This window comes from Myotis brandtii, unplaced genomic scaffold (assembly GCF_000412655.1).
Source record: "Myotis brandtii unplaced genomic scaffold, ASM41265v1 scaffold266, whole genome shotgun sequence".
Classification (NCBI taxonomy): Eukaryota; Metazoa; Chordata; class Mammalia; order Chiroptera; family Vespertilionidae; genus Myotis; species Myotis brandtii.
In genome coordinates this window covers 5691014-5705701 of record NW_005360124.1, presented here as the reverse complement: position 1 = coordinate 5705701, position 14688 = coordinate 5691014, and the positions used below count along the sequence as shown (strand labels likewise).

The 14688-nt window shown below is 39.6% G+C and overlaps 1 long non-coding RNA gene across 1 annotated transcript; it reads left to right on the top strand.

Moving 5' to 3' along the window:
• The first annotated feature begins 324 nt into the window (after window positions 1–324).
• Window positions 325–14323, top strand: LOC106726443. Its single transcript, XR_001362514.1, has 3 exons — window positions 325–405; window positions 4532–4533; window positions 14314–14323. It is a non-coding gene; the product is annotated as an uncharacterized LOC106726443 (long non-coding RNA).
• Window positions 14324–14688: the final 365 nt, after the last annotated feature.

The window sequence follows — 14688 nt, the reverse complement described above, 5'->3', positions numbered from 1 at the left end:
AGAGAGAGAAAGAGAAACATTGATCAGTTGCCTCCTGTACTGGAGATTGAACCTGAAACCTAGGTATGTGCCCTAACCAGGAATTGAACCCTCAGCCTTTTGGTGTACATGATGACTCTCCAACCAACTGAGTTGTTGGGCCAGGGCTGGCCTCAGTTTTCCATCAGGCATTGATATTCAATTTGTAGCCTGAAAACTGTAAAACAAGAATAAGGCTATACTTATGCTGATATTATCATTGTGCAGATAATTTTACACAATAATCATGGCTCTCACCTTCTACTCTATGGAACAAGTGACCGGATATATAATACATTGTATTATAATACTAGAGGCCCGGTGCATGGATTTGGGCACTGGTGGGGTCCCTCTGCGTGGCCTACAGGGATTGGGTCGAAACCAGCAGTCCAATGCCGCCTGCCGCTCCTGCTCATCCAGGCCCCGTTGTGCCTGCTGCCACCGCTTGGTAGGCTCACTGCCACTCTGCTGCAGTCTTGGGGCTGCGGCGGCCAGCCATGAGACCTGCGTCTGGCGCCCAGTCAGCTGAGTGGCACTCCCGCTATGGGAGCACACTGACCACCAGGGGGGCAGCTCCTGCATTGAGTGTCTGCTCCCTGGTAGTCAGTGCATGTCATAGCAACTGGTCGACTGGTCACTTAGGCTTTTATATATATAGATAGATGTATGTGCAAGATCAGTACCATTCCTTTATATTTAAAGTAAAGCTAAGAAGAACTAAGAAAACAGTGAGTATGTGTGTGTGAACAACACAATATAATGGATAGATTATATATATATGGATAGATTTTATTATTATAACCCAGAGGGAAATAAAACACGAAGATGTAAAACAATAACTTTTTGTGATGTATTTCTTTCCATTGTCTAAACTGAAACAGAATTTCCTGATGAAATTGACGATGGGATACATAGATAGTTTGATGGATATAGATATATAGATCATATATACTTCTCCATCCTTTGGTTTTTCCCCATTCCTCTGACCATCTTGCTACTTCTTCACCAGGCGGTGCCCTCTGAATCCTGCCCATGCCCCATTCGGCTGCATGGCTCCCTTAGGTCTAGATGACATTTGGTTCATTATAAATTAGGAATAGCCAATCATGGCCCTGATTTAGTGCTTCTGGAAATATGTCTGTGTGGCCCACCTGGATATATAGAATCATCTGAGATACTTATTAAAAATGCTCATTAATTGTATCTACCCCAGATCTACTGAAACAGATGTGTTTTAAGCCCCCCTGCCTTCTACTTTTATGCATATTCACATTTGAACTTCACTTCCTTAGAGCAGTGATCCTCAGAGGGGAATTTTCTGAAAAATGCAGGCATAGCAAATCATGCCTTGTATTTGGTGGTGATGGTGATGGTGATGGGTGGTAGAGTTCAAATTATCCCACAGCATCCCAATTTGGATATAACCTTATAATACCCACGGAGTGAGAATCACTGCCAGGGAAGGCTCATTAGGGTTAGGGGGTTTTCTCTCTCAAGAATGTGTTTAAGTCATTAATACAATGAGGCTAGTAAACAGTTGCCCTTGGGTTTTGCGATGCCCTTGAAAGCAAGTCATTAAAAGAAAAACAAACAATATTGCACACTTAGCTTTTTATATTATAAAATGTCTTAATTGTATATGATAACATAGCAACTAAATAAATGTTTTATACAATGGAAATGATTACTAAATATCAAAAGCTTTTTTTCTGGTTATGTTTGACATAAAAGTTTTGAAGGCTGAATAAGTATTATTGTTACTTTTGGTGGCCATGAAAATGTATCACTCACATTAGAGAGCATAATTAGCTCTATGATATATGATGATATGACACATGATATGATACAATATGGGGTCAGTCCTATCTGCTGACCCTCTGGATCAACCCTCACATTTATACCAAAGCCAGGCTTCTCTTAGGCTTCTCCTAGTTAATGCTGAGCATGGAGAGGGTAATAGGGTGGACCCTTTCCAGTGAGATGCAGAACTCCCCATAGAGCAGCGGTTCTCAACCTGTGGGTCACGACCCCTTTGGGGGTGGAACGACCCTTTCACAGGGATCACCTAAGACCATCAGAAAACACATATATAATTACATATTGTTTTTGTGATTAATCACTATGCTTTAATTATGTTAAATTTGTAACAATGAAATTGGGGGTCACCACAACTGTATTAAAGGGTCGTGGCATTAGGAAGGTTGAGAACCACTACCATAGAGGGACTTGGGCTCAAGAGCTTCCCACTGGCCTGGCTGAATCTTTTTGAAACTGCATTGCAGTCCAAAATTCTTCCTACTCTTCCTTTCCTCTCTCCTTGATCTCCATGATGTAAGTGTCTGCCTGAAGGTTCTCTCTGCCTCCTCTTGCTCCCTCTTCCCATCTTCTCTTATTTTCTCCCCTAATTAAGTCTCCTGCTCATCTAATTCTGTCTTGATATCTGCTTCTTGACAGACCTGAACTAAAACACTATGCTTCATTTATGCTTCATTTGAAGCTGAAGCACTAATCATCTTGTGTCACTCTACCAAACACAAACACACACACACACACGTGCTCTGGTAGCTTGCTTATGCTTTCCTCAACTTACCTTCCTCTTGACCATCAGAGTTGCGTCCTCTGAGTCTCATTCTCATGGTTTCTTGCTCTCTAATGAATGATAATGAATAGTAATGAATTAAGATATCCTCTTTTTGCCTTCTAATTATATATCTTCTTGTTAATATAGTGCTTCAAACAATAAAGATATAAAAGATTCCTAAAGACCCCTAAGAACTTCTGTGTGTGGGAATTTCAGTGCCTGGCCAGGGGGATGCTGTGAGTCAGAGGTCCCTCAAATCACATTCTACAGGTCGCTATCTACTGTATTACTTCTGTGTAATGGTACAGTCATCACGAACCCCTTCCCTCCCTTCCCACCCAGGCCTCCCAAGCAGGGATGAAAGCTGGGAGAGTTTTCCCTCCTCTTCAAATCACCATGACAATGCCTTTCTCGCCAGACAAAAGGAGAAAGTAACTTGAAGAGTTGTCTTTGTTTGAGCTCTGTTAGAACTGTGATGTGGAGGAAGTTAGAATCTGATCAGTAATGTAGTTTCCTATATGTAGTTACACTCAAGCAGTACAAGGAAAGAAAAATGGAGAGGGCGGGAGAAATCTGGCAGCTGGAAAGCCATTGCAACCAGGAGCGTTCTGTAGTGACTATTTATGCAGTTAGACTGTCTGAGTCTCAGCTAAGATAGGAAGTAAGTTGACACCCTAAGTTAGTAAACATTGCAAAAAGATCCTGAACATTGGACCCTGGAGTACCTAAGGTCTATGGCAGATGAAATAGTACTTTCCAATTTTAATCAGAGTGTTCAAAACGTTTCAGAAAGAGTAATATTTAAATGGATACTGAAGTGATTGTTTAAAAACTGATATGTAAATATTTTAAGTTAGGCCTAACATGCTTTCTAATTGCCTCTATATTTATCCTCAATTTATTTACTTACTCTCATACTTGCTAAATTTGGAATGAAACTTGACAACTTCCTTTGGATGCTTGGTAACTATAGCAATTGGAAGGATAATAAGAAGTAAATATGAAAGTGGCTGTATCTGCTAAGCAAGTCATTTTAAGAATTGGAGTTGCAAATCTGTTGTGCTAACTACTGGTGGGCTTTGTCAGTGGTGGAATTACATTCGCTCAAACAGTATTTTACTCACCCATTTTAACCATCTTATCCTCTACTTCGCATACTAATTCTTAACTCAGAAAGAATGCTTTTGGGACAGCAGTTAGGAAGAAAAAAAATATAATAGTGTCCTATTGCTAAAAAAACATATAATTTGATTGTTAGTTTTTAAAATCCTATTAAATCTGAATCCAAACTACCTTTCAATACTATATTTCTGCTACCCTCTACATGTACCTTACACACCAGCCAAAGCAAACAACTCATTCTTCCCAGAGATGGATGCACTGGCCTCTCAGCCTTTGCTCATTCTAGTCCACCTTCTTAGAAACCATTAAGATGTGTCCACTCAGCCCCTGGCAACCACCAATCTATTCTGTGTCTGTTTCTGTCCACTCAGCCCCTGGCAACCACCAATCTATTCTGTTTCAGTGAGTTTGACTTTTAGATTCCACATACAAGTGAGATCATGCAGTATTTGTCTTTGTCTGACTTATTTTGCTTAGCATAATGGTGAGTATAATTAATGGCATTATATGAACACTTGGAAATTGCTAAGAGAGTAGACTTTAATGTTCTCACCACACACAAACACACAAAGGTAACTATATGAGGTGATGGATTTGTTAACTAATCTGATTGTAGTAATCATTTTACAATATACCATACATGTATATCAAATCATCACTGGGGGTCGAATGATCCTTTCACAGGGGTCGCCTAAGACCATCGGAAAACACATATATAATTACATATTGTTTTTGTGATTAATCACTATGCTTTAATTATGTTAAATTTGTAACAATGAAATTGGGGGTCACCACAACTGTATTAAAGAGTCGTGGCATTAGGAAGGTTGAGAACCACTACCATAGAGGGACTTGGGCTCAAGAGCTTCCCACTGGCCTGGCTGAATCTTTTTGAAACTGCATTGCAGTCCAAAATTCTTCCTACTCTTCCTTTCCTCTCTCCTTGATCTCCATGATGTAAGTGTCTGCCTGAAGGTTCTCTCTGCCTCCTCTTGCTCCCTCTTCCCATCTTCTCTTATTTTCTCCCCTAATTAAGTCTCCTGCTCATCTAATTCTGTCTTGATATCTGCTTCTTGACAGACCTGAACTAAAACACTATGCTTCATTTGAAGCACTAATCATCTTGTCTGAAATCAATAAAAAATATATTTTAAAAATATTTAATTATCCTAGTAGTTTGTAAGCTCCTGGAGGTAAGAGATTGTGATCAGAAAAAAGGTCATAAGTTTGCCACCCATAAGTTCAGGCATTATGAAACCCAAATTTTAAAAACTGGGCCCCCCAGAGTTAAACATATCAGCCTAGGCTCATGCACTGAGCTGATAGAAGCTCAAGGTAAAGGCATGCTTATGCACCTATAACAATGTTAATTTGCCTCTCCTGAACTCACTGTCCTTCCACACATATTTCATTTTTGGTTTCTTATATTAGTTCTGAAAGGATGCTGTAATTAGCTGTACCAGCAATTCCTGGTTGACCAACAAAAAGAAAAAAAAGTCGGGCTTCATGCTGATGGTAAAGATGATGGATGCTCTCTTCTTTTGGGATAGTTTTGCCAGGCATGATTGATTTAATAATAGGTAGGTTTCATTTAGATGCTAGTGGCAATTGGGGAAAAAGTTGGCATGGAGAATAAGAGAGTGGTACTCCATAGCCTTAACTCAGAAAGAATGCTTTTGGGACAGCAGTTAGGAAGAAAAAAAATATAATAGTGTCCTATTGCTAAAAAAACATATAATTTGATTGTTAGTTTTTAAAATCCTATTAAATCTGAATCCAAACTACCTTTCAATACTATATTTCTGCTACCCTCTGCATGTACCTTACACACCAGCCAAAGCCAACAACTCATTCTTCCCAGAGATGGATGCACTGGCCTCTCAGCCTTTGCTCATTCTATTCCACCTTCTTAGAAACCATTAAGATGTGTCCACTCAGCCCCTGGCAACCACCAATCTATTCTGTGTCTGTTTCACTTTTAGATTCCACATACAAGTGAGATCATGCAGTATTTGTCTTTGTCTGACTTATTTTGCTTAGCATAATGGTGAGTATAATTAATGGCATTATATGAACACTTGGAAATTGCTAAGAGAGTAGACTTTAATGTTCTCACCACACACAAACACACAAAGGTAACTATATGAGGTGATGGATTTGTTAACTAATCTGATTGTAGTAATCATTTTACAATATACCATACATGTATATCAAATCATCACATTGTACACCTTACACTTACACAATATTATGTCAATGAAATTGGAGGGGGAAAATTGGTGCAGGCCATCACTTAAGGACAAATTTCTACTTCACTTTTCCGTGATGACTTCCTTGACTATCCAAGCAGGAAATGACCCCTCTATTACCAAAACAAACACAGCACAGGACAGTTTACAAGCACAGATTTGGGAGCTGGGCAAGTGACTTAAGTTTTCTAAGTGTCAATGCCCTTGTCTATTAAATAGGGAAAACAGCAGTTTCAAAAAATGTTTGTTTTGAAAAGTACATTAGATAAGTTATTATGATTATGCTTGTGATTTGGGTCTGGACCCTTTGTCTGTCGGTTTAAAGTACATTGTTTGTTTATAAGACTTACCTCTCCACCCAGCCTGCATGCCTCAGTGGTTGAATGTTGACCTATGAACTAGGAGGTCACTGTTTCAGTTCCCTGTCAGGGCACATGCCTGGGTTGTGGGCTTAATCCCCAGCGTGGGGCGTGTAGGAGGCAGCTGATCAATGACTCTCTCATCATTAATGTTTCTATCTCTCTCTCTCTCTCTCCCTTCTTCTCTGAAATCAATAAAAAATATATTTTAAAAATATTTAATTATCCTAGTAGTTTATAAGCTCCCGGAGGTAAGAGATTGTGATCAGAAAAAAGGTCATAAGTTTGCCACCCATAAGTTCAGGCATTATGAAACCCAAATTTTAAAAACTGGGCCCCCCAGAGTTAAACATATCAGCCTAGGCTCATGCACTGAGCTGATAGAAGCTCAAGGTAAAGGCATGCTTATGCACCTATAACAATGTTAATTTGCCTCTCCTGAACTCACTGTCCTTCCACACATATTTCATTTTTGGTTTCTTATATTAGTTCTGAAAGGATGCTGTAATTAGCTGTACCAGCAATTCCTGGTTGACCAACAAAAAGAAAAAAAAGTCGGGCTTCATGCTGATGGTAAAGATGATGGATGCTCTCTTCTTTTGGGATAGTTTTGCCAGGCATGATTGATTTAATAATAGGTAGGTTTCATTTAGATGCTAGTGGCAATTGGGGAAAAAGTTGGCATGGAGAATAAGAGAGTGGTACTCCATAGCAGGTATTTAACAAAGACAGCCTAGAAATCAATATTAATCCTTTGCAGGCAGCTGAAAATTTCAAACAACTTTAGCAGATGAATGGGCCATAATGTCAATCATGTAGTATTAGTCTATTCATTGGTTCACTTTTGGACCAAATGGGAACTATTGTTGATTAAAAATCAATTCCAGAGATGCCACCGCACATGTTAAACAGTTCTTATTTCCCCCTGGGGCCAGTGTTCCTCCCTTTGCCTTTTTAGGTCTTTCTTTAATCCCCTCAATTTCCAAGTAGCTCAGTGCTTCTCCGGTGGGCAAATTCTTACAGGCCTGTTGGAGCTCCAGGGTCATCTGCCTCCCTCCTATGGAGCAGGTGACCACATGGAGCTCTCCCCAACCAGAGAGTGCATCTACTACACACACTAGAGATAAGCCGAGGCTGTGACGGCTGTAGGGAGAAGCCCTGTAGACCAAATCAAACTTCAGGCATGGCCCCGTGGCTGGATTTCTTGTCCTCTGTGCATGTTAGTAGGAGAGGTGTCACAGCAAAGCTGTGAGGAAAATTAACAAAGAAGGAACTGTGAACCTTCTCTCTTTTGTGCCTAGTAAGTATATCCCAGGGTTTTATGAATAAGGAAGAAGACCTATTACAGATCCCATGTTAGTCCTGAGTTTGGCTAGAGTGGTGGGATGCTTGGAGAAATGAACTCTGAGCCAATCAATCTTCCAGGAAACAGAATTTTTCCGTGGTTTCATCTGTTACTTGTACCTGGTTAGTAGAAAGACACAAGCCTGAAGTTGCCTAAACAATTGGAAAGGTGCAGAAGAGATTAAGAGCATCCATGTCAGTGATGGTGAACCTTTTGAGCTTGGCGTGTCAGCATTTTGAAAAACCCTAACTTAACTCCGGTGCCATGTCACATATAGAAATGTTTTGATATTTGCAACCATAGTAAAACAAAGACTTATATTTTTGATAGTTATTTTATATATTCAAATGCCATTTAACAAAGAAAAATCAACCAAAAAAATGAGTTCGCGTGTCACCTCTGACACGCGTGTCATAGGTTCGCCATCACTGGCCCATGTGAATGGTAAACAGGATCTCTCTGATGAACACGTTGGGATATGTATGCCCATCCAGGGGAGCTGTTTGTCTCTGTGGGAACTTGAAGGTTGAGGGAGCATCCTCTTTCACAGGGAGTGCTGTAGTGTCCCCGATCAGGGCAGCACACATTTGGGTATGTCCTCATGTCTTCAACCTATGTTAATGCAACGTATGTTTTTCTTCTGTCTTTTCATGTCTTTCCATCAACCAAATAATTATAATTATGGTGACAATGTCCAAGAACCTCAATTTATAAAATTACCCCTTTCACATTGTTAATTGGAAAAGATCTAGAAAACATGTAAAAGTTTCCCCAAGGTTCCTTTGATAAGAAAGCAAAGGAAGAAATGTCTACGGTGTGGTCCCCTGCAGGACTCTGATGTTAGGGAGAATAAAATGAGATCATTCAAATTTATAATAAGCTGTGATTCTAGGAGTCAGATCCTGATGTCTAGTTCACATCCAGGGGGAAGTGTATTCTTGATCTCTCTGTATATACTTCTAAAGAGAGCAAACTGAAAATTTCAATTAGGAGAGCTTATAGCATTGGAAGTCTGAGAACTGGAGGGAGGCTTCATTTAATTACAAAGAACCTCTAAAATGAGCCCACTGTTACCAGGTTTATAAAAGAGTGAGAAGTAAAATGAATTTAACTCATTTATTTCTTACTGCAATGTAGGCACAAAAGTAGATGTGTTGCATTGTTATCTTGTTTTACACTCACGACTTTTGGGAACTTGTTGTTCTTATACCATGTTAGATGAGGTCATTGGGACTCCAGTCGCATTACTGGTGAGTGATGAATTCATTCAGATGTCCCTTGCTACAGAGTTGGTAGTCTACTATTCCATGTACTATATTCTAGCATATGATCCAGACAAAGGAGACTAAGAAGTCCTCCTTTATGTCTTCTTTTCTTTCACACCTGACATCCCAGTCATTAAGTTATATGGAAACATTTATATAGAGACTCCAGTCTCCTCCCTATTTCTATTATGCTGTTGCAATCTATCAGCATTTCTTTTCTGGATTATGCAGTATCCTCTTAACTGGTCTCCATGTGTCTTCCCTTGTCCTCCTATTGTTTAACTTGACATAGAAAGCTGAGTGGATCTTTTTAAATGCCAGATCAAATCACTCCTCTGCTTAAAATTTCTGCACCAGAAAGGTAGGTACATTTGCTACAATGAATGAACTTACATTGATTCATCATTCTCACCCAAGGTCCATAGTTTACATTAGGGTTCATTCTTGGTGTTGTAGTCTATGAGTTTCAACAAATATCCGTCAGTATGGTATCATATAGCATAGTTTCCCTGCCCTAAAATCCTCTGTGTTGTGTCTACTCATCTCTTCTTCCCCTGTAACACTTAGTGATCAATTATCTTTTCACAGTCTCCATAGTTTCACCTTTTTCAGATTATCAGATGTTGGAACCATACAGTATGCAGCCTTTTGATTACCTTCACTCACTTAGTAATTTGCCTCCATATTTGACATCTGTATATCCTACAGAGCAAAAGACATTATTTTTTTTATTTTGATGGAGTCCAACTTATCAATTATGTCTTTTATGAATCATGTTGTTGGTGTTGAATCTAAATAGTCATCATCTGACTCAAGGTCATCTAGATTTTTCTCCTATTTACCTTCTAGGAGTTTTATAGCTTTACATTTTACATTTAGGTCTATGATTCATTATGAGCTGACTTTTGCGAAGGCTATGTCTGTGTCTAGATTCATATTTTTTTCCCCTTTAGATGTCAATTGTTTCAGCACCATTTGTTGAAAAGGCTATCTTTTCTCCATCATATTGTCTTCGTCCCTTTGTCAAAGATTAGCATATTGGACAACACTGAACACCCTTGTATGATTTAAAGCATACACCAATAAACTATAAATAGAAAGGAACTCCCTCAACATGATGAAGAACATTTGAAAAAAACCCACAGCTAACGTTATACTCAATGGTGAAAGTCTTAAAACTTTCCTCCTTAAGATCAGAAATAAGACAAGGATGACTGCTTGTGATACTCTATTCAACATTGTACTGGAAGTTGTTATAGTCAACAAATTAGTCAAGAAAAAGAAATATAAGACAAGGGCTGGAATGAAGGGGGAACGGGTAGGGACTTCTTCATGGGTGTGGGGCATGCTATTGGGGTGATGATAGTGTTGGGCCTAGGTAGAAGTAATCATGATGATAATAATAATATTAGTAATAGTTCATTCATATTCAGACCCCAGCCAATGCCTGGAAGGAAGTTCAGGAATATGAAAAGAATGCTGGCTGGAGGTTGTAGTCCTGGAAAAAGAGGTTGCTAAAGATGGGGACTGGGATTCTGGATGAAATTTATACCAGAAACCAAATGGAGGTAAAAACTCTCAAATGACTTCAACCAACATAGCAAGGGAGGAGAGCAACCTGTGACTCCGTGAGATCAATATCAGTGTTCCTAACGCCAATCCCGTGTCTGCAGGGCTGGGTTGCCTGCACACTCCCTATCGTTCTCAGGCTCAGTTCAGAACCTGGGCAGGTCCCAGACTGTAGATGGCAGGCATGGGTGACTCAGCCGCACGCGGCTGGGAGAGGCAGGGGAACGCACTTAATTATAGGCCTGGGACTATAAAGTAAAATGGAGAATTGGGGCAATTACCCGCCTCCTCCCCCACTTTCTTTCCTTGTCTGCCTACTTTAGGCAATTATTTTACTTTTACATGAGTCTATAGCAGTTTTCTAATCGTACTCTATTCTATAGTATTAATATAGTGTGATATACTAGTAGAAAAGGAGTTCCATAGAAATGCTGTATTAAATAAAGTTAAGCAGGCTTTATTGTGGCAGGACTTGGGGGAGTTGTTTTGTGCACTGACCATTTCAGAATGAAATGTAACATTTGCCCAAACGTTTTTGCCTATGAAAGTTGGGTGTGTGTGTGTGTGTGTGTGTAGGAGAGAAATGGCTTGCCATGCCAGACTGATCCTTCAAGGAACTCCTTTTGGGAAATGCTAATATCGATATTTTCTCCTCTTTGCTGCCAACATCAGAGGGCCTTGCTGGAAATAGTGTGGTGCAAAGGGAAGCCCACGGGGCTTGGGGTCCATGCGTCCAGGACAGGAGTCAGGACTAGCCCTGGCGCCTGGCAGTGCCACTACATTACGTTGGGCGAGTCGCCTTATCTCTGTGCTTCCGAGTCTGGAAAGGGAAGCCTCCCCCTGGCTGCTCTCACGGGTTCTTTCTTGAAACAATCTGAAACTCCCAGTGTGATGTGTGGGGAGGGGATTTCCTTATTTCACCAACATCTGAAAATACTCTATAGGGACTCGTCGTTCTACCCAACTTTTCCAAAACCATTTTTAAAAGCATTGCTATCTCTACCTTGATTTGAGATGTGCCCTTGATCATATATTAAATTCTTTTATACACTTCAGTCTATTTCTGGATTATTTCAGTTTCTTCTATTGTTTAGATATGCAGGTCCCATGCAATTTAATTATTGAGATATTTTAATTGGTTTTGCATATAATTGACTACTTATTGATAAGTCCATCTTATCAATTATGTCTTTTATGAATCATGTTGTTAGTGTTGAATCTAAATAGTCATCACCAGGGAACATCCAGGGGACCAATGGGCATAGAAAAATATAGTTCACTTGTATTACTGATGGCATAATTTCAATGGGAAAAAATGTGTTTGCGAATGTCTAGTTGATATTCTGGAAGGATGAGTCAGTTGGGTGACTCTCTGCAGAATGCTGCAGCTGCCCAGAAAGTTACATCTCAGTTACAGTGGGGAAACTAAGTCAGAAATCTGTATCTTCATTATCCTTGTAGACTAGATAGCCAACTTTTTTATTACTAGTCTGGCCACCTGAAATCACAACATAGCCTGCCTTGACTTTTGAAATTTAGTCTTGGTTCTTTCTTTCAGGCTGTTTAACTGTTTGGCTTTCTCCATCATTGCTTTTAAATACCTATGTTCCAGCCAACTTATAAGTCCTGCTTAATGGTACAGTGGTCGGCAAACTCATTAGTCAACAGAGCCAAATATCAACAGTACAACGATTGAAATTTCTTTTGAGAGCCAAATTTTTTAAACTTAAACTATATAGGTAGGTACATTGTTATTCACTTAATTAGGGTGCTCCTAAGGCTTAGGAAGAGCCACACTCAAGCGGCCAAAGAGCTGCATGTGGCTCACGAGCCGCAGTTTGCCGACCAAGGGCTAGGATAATTGTATGAATTGGTTACAAAGTTAAATATGCCTGTTTGCCAATCTGTGTGCCCATCTTTGAATAACTAGGTTGTCCCTAACCAAATGCAAAAGCCAAATTGATTGAAGACAAAATATGGCAGTGATTATTTCAATAAACTGGAAGCCTATTTAACCTTGCTCTCCTCAGGGGGAAAAAAAACAGATTTTTTTTTTGTTGTTGTTGTTGTTGTTCTTTGGAAGCTGCAAATATTCCTACGTGACAGATTTTACATTAAACCTTTATTGCATGCCTTTAATAAAGGATATTTCCCTAAACTAAGTAAACGATAACAACAGCAGGTAACATGGAGCTATTTTATTATATTTTTAAATTTCAAACAAACTTCATCATTTGTACCTAAAAGGAAGCCTTTTGTGCTCACTGGCCTGCAAGATTCTTTGGGTAATTGAAGAAAGTTTCAGAATACATTATGAAAGCTGATTATATTTACTCATCTTACATTTTGTGATTCAGAAAATGTAGAAACGAGATGTAAAAATATGTTCGGTTTTTATCCCCAGGAATTTATTTAACTTCCACCTGGGAGGGCTTCAGCTAGCCCTTTGTGATGTCTGCGTCAAAATATGCAAACTGAAAATTGGTTGTTAAGATACGAGGAAAATGGAGCTGAGCCAAAAAACAAAAAACAAATAAAAATAAGTGCAGAAAGGAAATGCCTGATAAGCCTGGCGTGGTGCCTTGTAGGAGTGAATGAAGCATTCACAAAATATATTAAGAAGAAGAGGGGTGTTTAAAATAACTCACGCTCAACATCCTCTGATACAGACACAAATCTCAGAAGTAATTAAAATAAAGATATCAAAGGGAAGGGCAAATACCCCTGCAAACTCAGAATGGTAAAATACACACAGCATGACCTCGGCTACCATTGAATCAAATAAGCTGTTAATTACAAAAGGATGAACACCCTCTGGAGATAACCGCAAACTCCAGGCAGTCAATAGGATGTGATAACATCCAATACAATCAAGAAACATTTGAGTTGAGCACAGGATTATACATGAGGATAGGAGGTTTAGGACACATGGCATTTCTGAGTCTAGTAAACAGAAAGCACAGGATGCCAGCTGAGGAAGGCATAGGCTAGGAACGACAGGTGTGATGAATTAATCACCAGGAAAGCGGGGAGATGGTGGCCAGTTCTGTTTCTGGCTGGCAGGGAATGAATGCACTAGGATGACCTCTCTTGCATCTCTAAGCTTCCATTATGAATTGAGTACATGGGCGGCTATAATGTTAAGAAATTCTAAAAACTGTAATTGCTATTGATTTTTGGTTAAGTAGGAAAGTTGTGGATTTGTATTTAAACAATTAGGAGACACACTGTGTCCCTGAAATTCTTGGTATTACAATATTATCACATCTGGTTGAGATGATGTCTGAAGGTATATTTTAAGACAGAGAAATGCATTTTGATGAACATAAGTACCTGATGTTTATCCTATGTACTTGTTACTTATGGCTGTGTAACAAATTACACCAAAGTTTAGTGGTTTATAACAACATACATCTATCTCACAGCTTCTGTGCATCAGGTGTCCAGGGTAGTTTAGCTGGGTGCCTCTGGTTCAGGGCCTATCACAAAGACCCAATGAAGCTATTGGCTGCGGCTGCAGGTATCTCAAGGTTCAAATTGGAAAGGATCCACTTCCAAGCTCATTCCCAGACTGTTGATGCCTTTAGATCCAGTCCCAAGCTTAGCCATGTGGCTGTTGGCAGGCCTCAGGTCCTTGCTGGCTGTCCTATGGGGATATCAGTCCTTTGACATGAAGGCTTATCCATGGGGCTCTTCATAATGTGAAAGCTTGCTCTCAAGAGCTGAGAGAGTGACAGAAACAGAGAGACAGAGACAAAGAGCGAGGCAAGATGGAAGCCACATTTTTTTGTTACCTAATCTGAAGTGACATCCCCGCATCTCTGTTGCACTCTATTCTTTAAAAGCAAGTCACTAATTCCAGCCACACTCAAGAAGAGGGGATTACACAAAGGCATGAAGACTAAAAGGTAGGAGCATTAAGGATAATTTCAGAGGTGCGCTCCTACATCTTATTTGTTGAAATTTGAGAATCAATATAACAACATTGAAATACGACTTATTAAAGAGGGTTTTTTTTTTTTGCAGTCCCTAACTAGGTCTTTTTTTGCATTATCGTTAACTATTTATGGACAATAAAGTATGTATGTATGTATGTATGACAGGTATGTAGGCAAGATCAGGAGCTTCATGTAAGGGTCTAAACTTATTTTCTTTATCCCTGCATCAATATTGGTAGGTA